At 33.9% G+C, this 16,702-nt stretch overlaps 1 pseudogene; it reads right to left on the bottom strand.

Annotated features, from left to right (window-relative positions):
- Window positions 1-16,702, bottom strand: part of LOC107730783 (sodium/potassium/calcium exchanger 4-like) — a 39,076-nt pseudogene that overhangs the window by 10,599 nt on the left and 11,775 nt on the right.

The following is a 16,702-nucleotide window of genomic DNA, read 5'->3' as shown; positions in this document are numbered from 1 at the left end:
ATGAGTTCTATAGTATTTTGTCGTGCCGCGCCACTCGCGTCCGGTGTAGATACGGTGTAACATTGGTTTTGCTTTGTTTCACAGAACTAATCATTGCCTGGGTTGCGTACGTATGTGTGGGGCGGAGCTATCAAAATAGGGGCGAGACCCTTTTGGGGTAGGGGCGTGTTTGTTTTGGTGATTTCAAATGTCAACATTGGCTACCAGAAATCGTTTACCCCACCTTTAAGTTGGAAGGTAAAGTTTCTTAGAGTGAAGAACATTTTAATAATCTGAAGAATCTTTTTCCACTATAAAGAACCTTTTGTGGACTGGAAAGATTCCATGGATGTTAAAGAGTCTTCATGGAACCATCAGTGTCAATAAAGAACCATTTTATTTTCAAGAATGAAGTGTTTTTGAGGTTATTTGGACATACATTTCTTGATGTCTCATTACAGATTCTTCATATCAGTGTTTTGGTGCTGGTTTCTTTAATGCACCATTATATAGATGATTTTCTATAGATGCATCAATAAAATATTGCTCACTTGGAAGTCTGATTCTTTCCCACGAACTGGTTCTTTCGGACAGTTTGTTTCAATGAACTGATTCACCAATTTATGTAAACATGCAATGACATAAAGTATACATATTATAAGTGCTATTTTTGCACATGTAGACCGATCATTTCGCTTCATAAGACTTCGATATATCGTCAGGAGCCACGGGGATTCATTTTCTCTTGCCTGATGTGCTTTTTTGACTCTTAAAGTGACGGTAGCCATTGACTTGCATTTTATGAATCACCAAGGACCACGGTTTCAGCTCAAAATCTTCTTTACTGTTCTACTGAAGAAAAAAAGCCACCTACATCTTTGATAGACTGAGGCTGAGTAAACTCTCCCTTTAAGGCTTCTGTTGGAGAAGATGCACAAACACACCTGTCCAGCAAAGATCCCACAAACTCCGATGATGCAGAGGATATTAAAGACGGCAGAGCCGACAATCGTTCCAACTCCAACATCACCGTGAGTGATGAAGACACCTGGAAACAGACACAATGAGCAAAAGTGCTGCACGAAAAGAGCGGGAACAATGGTTGTGTAACTTTACCTATAACAGAAGCGAAGAGTTCGGGCGCTGAGCTCCCCGCCGCCATGAACGTGGCTCCAGCCACATCCTCGCTCAGATTCAGCTTCTGCACAACACAACAACAGCAGACGATTCACATCCAACAAAGCCTCTGGCACAAACACCGCCCAAATCTGGAGCAATATGTTTTATGAGCTTCTGAAAGCCTCAAAGTGGGTCAGAGGAAGAACAGCGCAGATTCTGCTGCTCTCATTGTACCGCGGTATTACTCAGATCAACTGGGAATTCGCTTCTGAACAATCCTACCTCACAGATTTTCTCAAGAGACATCACAAAGTAGTCATCGCACACGATCGCCAGGGCCAGGAACATGTAGAGAGCCTGTAAGAAGACCACAGAAGACTGTAGAAACCTCAATTCCAAAACCTCAAAACCTCAACTTATTTCTCCTAAATACCAATGAGGTACACAGGGACGCACATGGAGACTTTTATTTAAGTCTCCTGCTTCTTAGATGTTGCTCCTATGAAAAAAATACCAGTAAAGATCTCAAAAGTGTCTCAAACTGAGCTCAGAGTTGCCAGTATACCATAATCTGCAATCAAAAGTCAAGAGATTTCATTATGAACCCAAACATTTCTCATCAAATACTCCTGGACCAAATGATCAAAGTTATAATATCCACATTTATTTTTAGCTCTGTAATTTTAAGCCAGAAATAGCTATGACAGTATAGAGGTATGAATGTTTTTATTTTTTAATACTATTTACTCACAGGATGTACCGTTGATTGTGGTTTAAGTGCATATGGCATAGCAAGTTAGAGCTGACTAACAATGTTTATCAGTGTTGTTGCTGTTGTTAACTAAATCCGACTACTAAAAATTTTTTTTGTCAACTGAATTTAAACTGAAAAACATAAAAGCACATGAAAATCTCAGAAAATAAATCTTAAAAACCTTAAAGGGTTAGTTCACCCAAAAATTAAAATTCTGTCATTAATTACTCATCCTCGTGTCGTTCTAAACCCGTAAGACCTCCGTTCATCTTCGGAACACAAATTAAGATATTTTTGATGAATTCTGAGAGTTCTCTGATCCTCCCATAGACAGCAATGTAATTACCACGATCAAGGTCCAGAAACGTAGCAAGGAGATCGGTAAAATAATCCATGTGACATCAGGGGTTCAACCGTAATTTTACGAAGCTACGAGAATTATTTTTGTACGCAAAGAAAAGAAAAAAAAACACTATTCAACAATTCGTCTCCTCTGCGTCACCCTGGTGCCATTTTGGAGAATATCTACTGAACGCAAACAACGTATGTTGTTCTGTGTCAATTGCGTCATACGGATACATTGTTTTCGTTCAAATCAATGCGTAAACAATGTAGAAAGCGTATCCGCATGACGCAGCTGACACAAAATAGCATACGCTGTTTGCGTTCAGTGGATATTCTCCAAAGTGGCACCAAGGTGACGCGGAGGAGACGAATTGTTGAATCAAGTCGTTATTTTTGTTTTCTTTGCATACAAAAAGAATTCTCGTAGCTTTGTAAAGTTACGGTTGAACCCCTGATGTCACATGGATTATTTTACCGATCTCCTTGCTACGTTTCTGGACCTTGATCGTGGTAGTACCCTTGCTGTCTATGAATGGCACCAGGGTGACGGAGGAGACAAATTGTTGAATAAAGTCGTTATTTTTTTTGTTTTCTTTTGCGCACAAAAAGTATTCTCGTAGCTTTGTAAAATTACGGTTGAACCCCTGATGTCACATGGATTATTTTACCGATCTCCTTGCTACGTTTCTGGACCTTGATCGTGGTAATTACATTGCTGTCTATGGGAGGATCAGAGAACTCTCAGAATTCATCAAAAATATCTTAATTTGTGTTCCGAAGATGAACTGAGGTCTTACGGGTTTGGAACAACATGAGGGTGAGTAATTAATGACAGAATTTTGGGTGAACTAACCCTTCAAATCTTAAAAAAACTATGAAAAACAAAACGCTAAATAAAACATTTTAGCATAATGTTAAAACAAAATTTAGAAATTTTGCCTTGGTAACTACGTAACTGAAATGAGTGTAAGAACTAAAAGACTAAAACTGATATACAAAATAAAGATAAATAGAAACAAGAATTTAAATTAATAGCATGAAATTGCTAAAACTAAAACTAAAATATAAAAATAAAAGCTAATTATATTATTAAAATATGATTAAATACTATAAAAGTCTAAATACTAAGTACTAACTAAATACTAAGATAACACTGCTCTGTATAGCAGTTATTTTATTATCACTGATATATACTATTATAGTTATTTAAATTAGATTTTATTTTTATATTTTGTTATCATTTTAAAGTTTTTGTAATATTTTTGTATTTGTTAATTTTGTTAGTTTCTGTTATATACAGTTGTAGGTTTTGGTTATTTTAGTACTTCAACGAGCTAAAAACTAAAATTTTGAAATGTTGCAATGGAAATTAGGTGAAATAAAAATAAGTTTAAGGTGTGTAATATTTTAGTTTAGTTTAGTTCTGTTTAGTTTATTTATGTTATTTTAGCTGTTTATTTTATTTCAAGTAATGTACATTTTTTAATGGTTTTTAAAATTAAATTTTTTGAGTTAAAGATAAAAAATCCTGCTGTATAGCTACTTAAAAAATATATAAATAGCACATTTAAAGGAAACTCTATTGCCCCCTTCAGTACTGCTGTTTGTTTCCACCACAAAACTGTAATTTTGTGCAACAGGACTGCATGAACTAGACATTCACAGTATGTTTCTGACCTTACTGTATGTCAACTATTGACCCAGTGTGTCTCTATTCACGTCTCCTAGAATAAACACTTTGAGGAGAAGCACATGTGAAAAAACCTCACAAACCCCTGAGAAATGAAAGTTTCCAGAAACCCACTGGCCGCGTTCGCCTGCCGTTTATCACGGCTGTCAGCTCCAGAACACCATCTCTCCTCCTCTGCATGCACAGTGTGTCCTTGCTCTCCAGTCCTGACTGATCCAAACCTCTGGATTCACATCTGCATTCACTGCACAGCCTTTCTTCATCTAGCTTAATGACCTGCCAACCCAATACAAGCTCCTGCTTATCCACAATTTGAAACCAAAGCAAATGCAAGCAGACACTACGATGACCTTCAGCAGTGAGGATGACGATGGCATCATAACACGAGGCACGTTTGTTAACTTAGAAAGGGGATTTGCACCTAAAACAGCCGTAGATTTTCCATCCTTGTAATCAAATAGGCTGTTTTTACTTACAATAGACCTAAGTTTGCTGTAATGTTTATCTATGTATCTATATCTATATGTATGTATGTATATTATATTAATACATGTCACAATACTTTGCCTACTTGATTAAACACAGTACTTTAGATTTGTTGTTTTGCATTACAAGTTGAAATGTTATGTTTAAATATGCAAATGTGTATTATATAATTAAATATGCACTACTTTGCATACATTGCCAGAACAGAAATCTGAATATTAGATAAAGTCAGGTTCAAAACTCGTTTCATTTTGTTTACAAATTAGAGTTATTGGTATTTATTGAGGGGATTTTGGATTTGTCTTTTTATTGCTCAATAAATCAGAAAATAAGCCAGGAAAAAAATAATTGTCACCATATGTGACCCTGGAGCACAAAAGCAGTCTTAAGTCGCTGGGGTATATTTGTAGCAATAGCCAACAATACATTGTAAGGATCAAAATTATTGATTTTTCTTTTATACCAAAAATCATTAGGATGTTAAGTTAAGATCATGTTCCATGAAGATATTTTGTAAATTTCCTACCGTAAATATATCAAAACTTAACTTTTTTGCTCCCTCAGATTCCAGATTTTCAAATAGTTGTATCTCGACCAAATATTAAGCTTATTTATAAATAAGCTTATTTATTCAGCTTTCAGATGATGTATAAATCTCAATTTCGAAAAATCGACCCTTATGACTGGTTTTGTGGTCCAGGGTCACATATTATTAGGTATAGAACATTACATAAATCAGATTAATAATATATAAACAAATCCCTCTGGGGGGAAAAAAACGTCAGAATATAGATAATAATAAAACCAAAAGTTTGGTGTATGTAAAGATTTCTGGCTCATTTTGAGAAAACAGTCTTTAAAAATCTACACATGCCAATAGATACACTTTAATAAAATACACCTAAATGTGCATTTTGGATATTTTCTTTCCACTAGTCTGAAGAAAGACATGTTATGGAACCAAAATGACCAGTGTCTATAAATAAAAATGGTAAATAAGCCACAATAATAACTTATAAACAGCAAATGTGTCAATAAAACTTACTAACATCCATTAGGGGTGATTTGCTGGTAAGCATTTTACAGACCATAAAAAAGCATAAATTCCCTTCATGAATAGTAAATTTACTGTAACAAACAACATAAATTACAGTATAGTTAATCATTCCAGACGGATATTTCCGTGATCATTTCCAGCCACAGGGGGCACCAAAGGACAGAAATCCCACACACGGCAAGTCGTGATTGTTTGTGTGAATGCATAATTCAGACCTGAGCCATGTGTGATGCAAACATTAGAGCATTAGAGCGGCGGCATTACATAACCACAGGCCAATTTTAATTGTGCTGCTCATAGCGGATGGAGTTAAATCACTGAAAACAGCAAAGAGATCAAATCACGCCGGGGAGCAGCAGTGAATGTGCATCATTACTGTGACCAAATTCTCTCCATTATACCTTTACCAAACTTCTGTGCAAAAATAACCCAGATCAAATTTCCCTCAAACTTGCAGTGATGCAATTTTCTAAATGTACTTCGCTAATCTGAGGAAAGAGAGAGAGATAAATGGACTTCCTTACCGCTATGATATGCAGCAGCACACCACCGCTCTTCCGCTCAGCGTTGGTGAAAATATCATCTGGAAATTCACGGATGGCTGTAAAAAACACAAACACACATTTACAGTCATGCATTTTGCACTGTTTCGGATTAAAAACTGCAAAAGAATGGTCTTGTTTTCCATTACAAATATCTAAACGCTTAAATCAAGATACATTTAAGCAAAATGACTCAAGATATTAGGTCTTGTTTTTTGGAAAAGTTATCAAAATTAAGTGACCTTTTTTTTTCTTAAAATGTTGTATCGTGAAAAGCGCTATACAAATAAACTTGAATTGAATTGTGAGACAAAAAGACACATTTCTTATTTTTTTTATTCCATGGCAGAAATGTGCTTCCATTCAAAAGAGAGATTTTTAGGTTTAAAACAAGAAAAATAAATAAAATAATAATAATAATGTAATTCAAGATATATTCTCTGAAAAGTCCCAAGTTCTTGTTTTAAGAATGTTGAAAACAAGAGAAAAAGCATCAATAGAATGCGTGTTGTACTATAGTATCAGCATCCATTTAATCAGAAAAAAGTTTTAGAAAGAAAATTTCACATGCTCCACATTTCAAAACAACATATCTGGTCCACGTCTTTTATCTAACAAACCCAGAAGTGGGGGAATTAATAACTTATTCATGAATAAGTTGCTGATGCGTAAACAGAAGAGAGATTTCTAGCTCACAGCTAGAAGGACTGGAGACATAGAAATACCATCAAATATGACTAAACTCAGTGTTGAGATAGAAAAATGGGCTGGAAAATTGAGAATTCAGGATGTTTAGAGCGGTTTGAAATGCCACTTTTGACGGCATGAGTTGTCCATCTGCTGTGAGTTCACTTGACATTCTTTGTTCTCCGATGTTTTCCACACAGATCATTGATATCTGAAAAACAACTGAACTTCCAGAACCGAGTCGTTCAGTCTGAGCTGAGTTCAGTCTTGTTTGTGTAAACTCAATATACTGTATCGTGTACACTGCCTGCTGTTATTAAAAATAGCATGTGAAACAATGCAACAACCTCACTATGTTGCATGTGTAATTCAGCAAACACCGTCCAGTTGTCATTTTGATTATTTTTCAATCATATGTTATGTAAGATGTCTTAACACAAATGGCGTGCACCTACCATTCTCAGTGACAACTGAACAAACGTTTTTTTCAAACATCTTTTGACTCAGATTGCTGACTTAAATGTTTATATTTGTAAACTGTACAGTTGTTATTGCAATGCTATTGCATCGTATTGCGATAAAAATAATACAGTATATACACTGCACAGTATGCAGTATGCTTATTCAGTGCTGAACAGCATATTTACACATTTTGGCAAAGTTGTTTGCATTGCATTCAAAGTATTTGTTTTGTCAGTTAATGCATTCCTTGGGAATCGAACCCATGACCTTAATGTTCTTAGTGTCATATATTTTATGAGCTACAGGAATAACAACACTGAGATGTGCAGTTTAAAATAAAATATAAAATAAAATAAAAAGGAAATTTAAAAAACACAAACTGATCTGCTTCTGTGTCAATATCTTGTAAAATAATATTATATTTAAAGACGGCGAACGTAATTCAAAGGGCGAGGCAAACGGGCAATCCACAAACATGCAATAGTCCAGGCGAGGTGCAAACAAAGTCAGAAACGGCGAGACAAAGGGATAATCCAAGACAGGCGAAAGTCCAAGACAGGCAGAGAACTGAAACGACGAGGTAAACAGGCTAGTGTGTACTATGTGTATTTATTATGTATATGTAAATACACACACATACAATATATATTTAGAAAATATTTACATGTATTTACATATTTATATTTATATTCATATAATTTATATTATATATAAATATATGTGTCATATATTTTATGAGCTACAGGAATAACAACACTGAGATGTGCAGTTTAAAATAAAATATAAAATAAAATAAAAAGGAAATTTAAAAAACACAAACTGATCTGCTTCTGTGTCAATATCTTGTAAAATAATATTATATTTTGTATTTTCAATATGTATTTCATTTATTGTATTTCATAAAAAAGAATAGCTCTAAAAACTTGACTGAATGAGCCAGATGTTTGTTTGAAGCCACTGTAATAAAAAAATCTGATATTTATAATAAATAACAAATCGCATTAATAATGAATTTTTTGGATGCGATTAATCGCGATTAATCGTTTGACGGCACTAATATATATATAATATATAATTTAGAGTTGATATTGCTTCAAGGTCAAGTTGAGTCTATTGCATTGTGGAATACAGTATTTTTCACAGTTTGCTCTGATTGTGTACTGCATATTCTAGCCAATATTGTATATCATTCTGGTATTCTATGCATAGAGAACATTCACATATTGTGCACACCATACATACTGCAAAAAGTACTATGATTGCATGCTATTCCAACCGCAGCTGACTTCCACAGGCCTCTCAGATAATCCCCGTGCAGCAGGACGTCATTAGAAATGCCAGAACATGCAAAAGCAGCCTGTCCCTCACCATGAGTCAACACTGTCTCTCCTCAGCCGCCTCTAAGAATAGCAGCATATAGATTAAACTCCTGGACAGGTGAAGGTGACTTTTATGCTCCATTTCAGGCAATGGATTCATTAAGCAGCCGCTCATCATGTGTGCTCTTAGTTTTGCAGGGAACACATCAATATTCCTCTTCTGAAAACACGAGCAAGGACGGCGAAGGAATGCAATGATTAGAGCTTCATCTTAAACGATCAATAAATCATCTGTCTGTCTGCTTTCACACTGACGATTTACATGCACCTTTATAAGCAGTGCTGTTAAACCGGAGCTCATGGAAACTGAACACTGTGATTATGTTAATGTGAATAAACTCGTAATTAGAGTAACAATAATCACAGCGAAACCCAGACAGTATGAAAATATGACGGAACAGAAACAGAACAGCTTTACATAACGAGGCATTGTGTTTTTTATAGGTGCATTTTTAATAAAACAAAGGACACCAAGTGCACTAGAACCAGTGCATATTTACCATTTAAAACAAGCAAATAAAAGCAGCTTTATGGTAGCATACGGTAGCATACTACCATATTATTCTTACTTTTTCTGCTGTATGTAATGCATAAAAACTACCATTCATACCATTTTTTTTTTTTTTGAAAGAAGCCTCTTATGCTCACATTGATCATTAAACTCTTTAATTAATGCTTTAACATTAATGCTTTAAACTCTTTTGAATGTTTCAATTGGCAAGGCCTAAAAACAAGTGCAAATGATAAGCCTTCGTGACGATGAGCGTCTTTTTAGGCTGGCCTCAGCCAGTTGGTTGAGATCGCCGGGGGGCCCCCCTTTAGCCGTGGGCCCCTATAATCGTCACCACCTTTCACCCCACTAGCGATGGCCCTGTGTACACTATACATATTTTATGCAAGAATAGTTAAACATTGCATATATGCAATTTCCCATAATCAGTGAAGTGCATATTTTGTGTGCAATAGTTGCAGTATGTGAACTGGAACAGAACTGATCCAGTTTCCCTAAACATGTTTGTGTTTCCGCGCATTGCTTCATGAGAACGTCAGTCGTGTGTGTGAGTGAACACGTCATGCTCTCCTGAGACACACACTCATCTGTGCTCATCATGAATTATATCACAACAGGTCAGTGTGGAGACTCACTGCTCCATTGTGTCGTGGTTAACGTTCCTCCCTCGTTCACGGACGTTTGGGCTCATCGCATTTCTCCAGCTACCGATCATCACAGGCAATTAGCTAAGCATGACTCTCCCGTCTGAGTATGCCGGGAAGATCGCTTGTGAAGATAAGTGTCCTACATTGTAATACCTGGTACGAGAGCCAAAAATGTCAAGATTATCAGTGAGGAAGGAGGAACATGCACTTAAATCATTAGATATGAACGGATGGATGATCAATAGCATGACCTTGGAGGTTTCCTCCAATGATTAGTGGTTAGGGACATTTCAGTGTCTGTGACCAGTGTTAAAGCTTGCTGTGTAACTCATCGACGGGTTTATAAGTGAAAGTCATAAGTCTGATTTCTATGGAAGCCTGTTTCCCACACGGAATAAGAAATAATGGTAATTGTGACTTTTTATCTCACAATTCTGACTGTCTCTCTCACAATTCCAAGTTTACATTTCACAATTCAGATATTCTGAGTTTATATCTAAATTCTGAGTTTATATCTCGCAATTCTGCCTTATTTCTCGCAGTTCTGAGTTTGTATTTCACAATACTGCATTTCTATGTTTATATTTATATACATATGAGATTCTGCATATAATTCTGCACTTATGTCACTTTCAACATTTATATATCGCAATTCTACGTTTTTATTTTGCAATTCTGAGTTTATATCTCGCAATTTTGAGTTTATTGCTGGCATTTCTGTTTATTTCTTGCAATTCTACGGTTATATCTTGCAATTCTGCATTATTTCTCACAATTCTACGTTTATTTCTTGCAATTCTGAGTTTGTCTCTAGCAATTCTGCATTCATGCCGCTTTCTGCATTTATATATCGCAATTCTACGTTTTTATTTTGCAATTCTGAGTTTATATCTCGCAATTCTGAGTTTATTGCTCGCAATTCTGCATTATTTCTCACAATTCTGAGTTTATTTCTCGCAATCCTGAGTTTGTCTCTCGCAATTCTGCATTTATGTCGCATTCGCAATTGCAATTCGCAAAGTTTTTATTTAGCAATTCTAAGTTTACATATTACAATTCTGCATTATTTCTCACAATTCTGAGTTTATTTCTCGCAATCCTGAGTTTGTCTCTCGCAATTCTGCATTTATGTCGCATTCGCAATTGCAATTCGCAAAGTTTTTATTTAGCAATTCTAAGTTTACATATTGCAATTCTGCATTATTTCTTGAAATTACGCATTCTGCGTTTATATAATCACAATTCTACGTTTTTATTTTGCAATTCTTATATAAATTCTGTGTTAATATTTCACAATTATGAGTTTATACATCGCAATTCTGAATTAATCTCCCAATTGTGTGTTTATATGTCACAATTCTGAGTTTATATAACATAATTCTGCGTTATTTCTCACAACTCTGACTTTTTTCTCTGAATTCTGAGTTTATAGCTAACATATTTTTGTGCTTCCATTACAAAACAAGAAATAAAAAGGGTATACTGCAACATTTTATCTCACAATACTGACTTTTTTCTCACAAGTTTACAAGATAAGTGTCCTACACATCGTAATACACGGAATGCTGAACAAGAGCCAATTCAGACTTTTAATCTCAGAATAGCAAGTTTATATCACAATTCTGTGTTTAAATCTCGAAATTCTGACTTTATACAGAAAAAAAGCTGTTTTTTTAATCTCTTAGTGAAAACAAGCTTCTGTAGTTCGCTTCTTTTCAAAAGCGGGCTGATTTGAAGCATCATTCATGACAGACGAGTTACACACTGAAGTTTCACCGCTGAAGTTGACTTGGACGAATACTGCATGTTGTCATGTTACATATAATGCAATTAACCTTTAATACTCTTTAAAATGTATTTGCATGTTGCGTAAGAGAGATCAGTAGATGGGACATCTGTTACATCATGTGTGGACAAACACAAGCTCTTTACAAAATCAAAAGGCTTACATCTGGACAGATAATAGACTGATTTCACAATGCTGGATGCTTAACAAATGTGCTTACAAAACAACTGGAGCACAACAAGAACACACTTTTTACCTATGTGCGGATAAACGTTCCGCGTGCATACACAAGGGGCAAAAGTCGAACGTTTTTCTTTCTAATATTTTTTTTTTAATTCTGAATCCATAATTTTAATTACCTGAATAATATTAGACCTTAAAAACAATCTAAAAAAATAAAGTTTTAAATATCCAATATAATTAATAATTTTAAATTTAATCAAAAATATTAATTTTCTTGAATCATATTAGACCTCTTTACCTATTGACAAAACTGATGTCTTTATAGACAACCTAAAGAGCAGCAGCAATGTTTTAAATATATTTACAATTCATGTGTGTGAACTTTGAGTGTCATCAGCAGAAGAGGCCAGTGCAGAGAAATCAAACGGCTCAAGTGTGTAATGAACTGAATAATGAAGTAATGGAGCAAATGAGAAGGAGAAAGACTTGACATCATACGAGAATGACTCAGCTTAATTCACAAATAATCTAGAAATTATTCATATAATACAAGAATTACAGCAAGTCAGAATGACACAAATGTAAAAAATCCTTTTACATTATGCCTAATCACGGATTTAGCGTGAATGTTTCACAACTGTTATTTTGAAAGGTGCTTAGCACTGCTTTTAACCAGTTATAAAGAGTTAGGAAGCTCATCTCCAAATCTACAGTATGAAACATTGCAGTGCTAGAATGTAACCAATCATAAATTAAACAACATTGCCTCATTAAATATTCATGAGCTTAGTACACTCACAGAAACTCATGTGTTTAGTTTCAGTGTCTGAGAGAAACAGTGAAAACTAATAAAAGCTAACTTATTATTAGAGGATTTAAGTAACAGCAAGTAACGTTTGGTATGAAACAAATGTTCAGCCTTCAAATTTTGTCATTTTTTAAGGAATTCAAACAATAAATACTGTTTTGTGGCTCTTTAATATGTCGTGACAGATCACTGTAGCGCCTCAGTTCAAGCGGCACGTGAACCGATCTTCTTGTCTTCTTTACTACTAGTTACAGCACCAAATAAACATGAATAACACCAGAAAGTGTGTTGTTTCAACTGCGGAAAGTTGTCTTTTTCAAGCTCAAATCCACCGACATTATTCAGATCCTGTCTGGTTTGTTTGTCGGACAAAATAGCAGATACAGCGTTGTGATTAGTCAGATCACCTGTCAGTCAAACTCTTGGCGAATAGTGAATTGTGTGAAAAGCAGGTTGTGTGCTGTAGTTGTTCAATCCAAGTTATTAACCTTAAGCAAACATGCAAATATGATATTAATCCAGGATTTACAAATGTACAAATCTTCAGAACTAGAACTAGAATGAGAAACATGGATGAGGATAACTATGACTAACACTTCACGTAAAATATATAGATTATAAAAATAAAAGTATTTTAATGCATTAATTATGCTTTGTAAGACATCTTAAAATGCATCATTATATGATCTGCTTAATAATTGTAACCACAGTTATAATACATTACAAAATGTATCTATTAATTATTATACCTATAAAAAGTATAATGCATTTAAACACAAAACAAACAACCAATTTCAGATGTAACTGAATGTGAATATGCACATATTATAATTAATTGTATTTAAAGTTGTATTTAAAATATAAGATATGTAATAAAATAACAATATATGCAATATAATTCATAGAATATTTTTAATAAATGGTAATATATAATATATAAATAATATTTTTAAATATACATCATAATATACATAATATTTTACAAAAAATATATGAAAAAATATTATTTGAATGATAAAATGGTAAAAACGATATTTATACATTTAGCCTCAAGTAACGTTTGGTATGAAACAAATGTTCAGCCTTCAAATTTTGTCATTTTTTAAGGAATTCAAACAATAAATACTGTTTTGTGGCTCTTTAATATGTCGTGACAGATCACTGTAGCGCCTCAGTTCAAGCGGCACGTGAACCGATCTTCTTGTCTTCTTTACTACTAGTTACAGCACCAAATAAACATGAATAACACCAGAAAGTGTGTTGTTTCAACTGCGGAAAGTTGTCTTTTTCAAGCTCAAATCCACCGACATTATTCAGATCCTGTCTGGTTTGTTTGTCGGACAAAATAGCAGATACAGCGTTGTGATTAGTCAGATCACCTGTCAGTCAAACTCTTGGCGAATAGTGAATTGTGTGAAAAGCAGGTTGTGTGCTGTAGTTGTTCAATCCAAGTTATTAACCTTAAGCAAACATGCAAATATGATATTAATCCAGGATTTACAAATGTACAAATCTTCAGAACTAGAACTAGAATGAGAAACATGGATGAGGATAACTATGACTAACACTTCACGTAAAATATATAGATTATAAAAATAAAAGTATTTTAATGCATTAATTATGCTTTGTAAGACATCTTAAAATGCATCATTATATGATCTGCTTAATAATTGTAACCACAGTTATAATACATTACAAAATGTATCTATTAATTATTATACCTATAAAAAGTATAATGCATTTAAACACAAAACAAACAACCAATTTCAGATGTAACTGAATGTGAATATGCACATATTATAATTAATTGTATTTAAAGTTGTATTTAAAATATAAGATATGTAATAAAATAACAATATATGCAATATAATTCATAGAATATTTTTAATAAATGGTAATATATAATATATAAATAATATTTTTAAATATACATCATAATATACATAATATTTTACAAAAAATATATGAAAAAATATTATTTGAATGATAAAATGATAAAAACGATATTTATACATTTAGCCTCTGCACACTTGAAAGTGTAAGTTGATATAAGTATACATTAGTATAAAATTTAAATAAGTATAAATTAGAGATATTTTCAACATATAACACTGTCAGCACACTAAAAGCCTCTTCCAAGAAGTTTTGTCTCTAAATTAATCCCCAAATTTATCAGCTAAACTCACTAATGGACTCTTCCAGACCCATCCCTAGTAGAAATAAGACATAAATGCACATAATCTGTGTGCAGGCTGAAATGACTGTGGCAGGACGTCCGATCTGTGGGGGTTAAAGGACACACGGCTGGTGGATGCTGAGCTCAGATTGATGACTGGAGATTTTGTGATGCTGACTCACGGCTTCTCGCATGAGGACTCGAAACAGAAACACTCATCCCGCCTCTGTCCTGCTTCAGCACTGCCAAACATCCTGGATCTGAACACAACTAACCTGCACTAGAACAAGCGTCCTCAATGTCACAACAAACACTCTGCTTTCCTCAGCCAAAACAGCCTTTTCTTTTTCTATCATACCAACTTTTTTAGCCAAAAAGCAGCTTGTTAAATGTGTCGAGCATCCAGAGCCCAGACTTACATAACCCAGAGCGAACATCCCCCACAGAGAAATTACATCATTTCAGAACACCCAATATACACAGACTTTCTGCATACAGGACAAATAAAGACTTATTACGCAGCTCAAATGTTGTGTATCACTTCACACACACTTTCTTCTTACATAATAAACTTCCATCATATTTCATTTCCCCCTTTTAAAATGTTGCATCACTATCAATTTTACAACCAGTATCAATGTGTATCATGGCAAACCCATTGTATATATGTATTGTAAAATCTTAATAATTGTAACCACAGTTATAATACATTACAAAATGTATCTATTAATTATTATACCTATAAAAAGTATAATGCATTTAAACACAAAACAAACAACCAATTTCAGATGTAACTGAATGTGAATATGCACATATTATAATTAATTGTATTTAAAGTTGTATTTAAAATATAAGATATGTAATAAAATAACAATATATGCAATATAATTCATAGAATATTTTTAATAAATGGTAATATATAATATATAAATAATATTTTTAAATATACATCATAATATACATAATATTTTACAAAAAATATATGAAAAAATATTATTTGAATGATAAAATGATAAAAACGATATTTATAAATTTAGCCTATGCACACTTGAAAGTGTAAGTTGATATAAGTATACATTAGTATAAAATTTAAATAAGTATAAATTAGAGATATTTTCAACATATAACACTGTCAGCACACTAAAAGCCTCTTCCAAGAAGTTTTGTCTCTAAATTAATCCCCAAATTTATCAGCTAAACTCACTAATGGACTCTTCCAGACCCATCCCTAGTAGAAATAAGACATAAATGCACATAATCTGTGTGCAGGCTGAAATGACTGTGGCAGGACGTCCGATCTGTGGGGGTTAAAGGACACACGGCTGGTGGATGCTGAGCTCAGATTGATGACTGGAGATTTTGTGATGCTGACTCACGGCTTCTCGCATGAGGACTCGAAACAGAAACACTCATCCCGCCTCTGTCCTGCTTCAGCACTGCCAAACGTCCTGGATCTGAACACAACTAACCTGCACTAGAACAAGCGTCCTCAATGTCACAACAAACACTCTGCTTTCCTCAGCCAAAACAGCCTTTTCTTTTTCTATCATACCAACTTTTTTAGCCAAAAAGCAGCTTGTTAAATGTGTCGAGCATCCAGAGCCCAGACTTACATAACCCAGAGCGAACATCCCCCACAGAGAAATTACATCATTTCAGAACACCCAATATACACAGACTTTCTGCATACAGGACAAATAAAGACTTATTACGCAGCTCAAATGTTGTGTATCACTTCACACACACTTTCTTCTTACATAATAAACTTCCATCATATTTCATTTCCCCCTTTTAAAATGTTGCATCACTATCAATTTTACAACCAGTATCAATGTGTATCATGGCAAACCCATTGTATATATGTATTGTAAAATATGTAATATATAATAACAATAACATGATATAATGAATATATTTTTTGAATATATATTTATGAATATATTTTTTTATATATATGTATTATTAAATCTCTCTCTATATATGCATACACATACATAATACTTAAAAATATGCTGTGGCAAGCCTATATTATATTATATTATATTAATTTTATTATACTATATATAAAAGGCTTACCATATATATATATAT

The sequence above is a fragment of the Sinocyclocheilus rhinocerous genome, unplaced genomic scaffold (assembly GCF_001515625.1).
Source record: "Sinocyclocheilus rhinocerous isolate Xijiao unplaced genomic scaffold, SAMN03320098_v1.1 scaffold2082, whole genome shotgun sequence".
In the NCBI taxonomy this organism is placed as follows: Eukaryota; Metazoa; Chordata; class Actinopteri; order Cypriniformes; family Cyprinidae; genus Sinocyclocheilus; species Sinocyclocheilus rhinocerous.
Note: the sequence above shows the minus strand (reverse complement) of the source record. Positions and strands in the feature narration are given on the sequence as shown.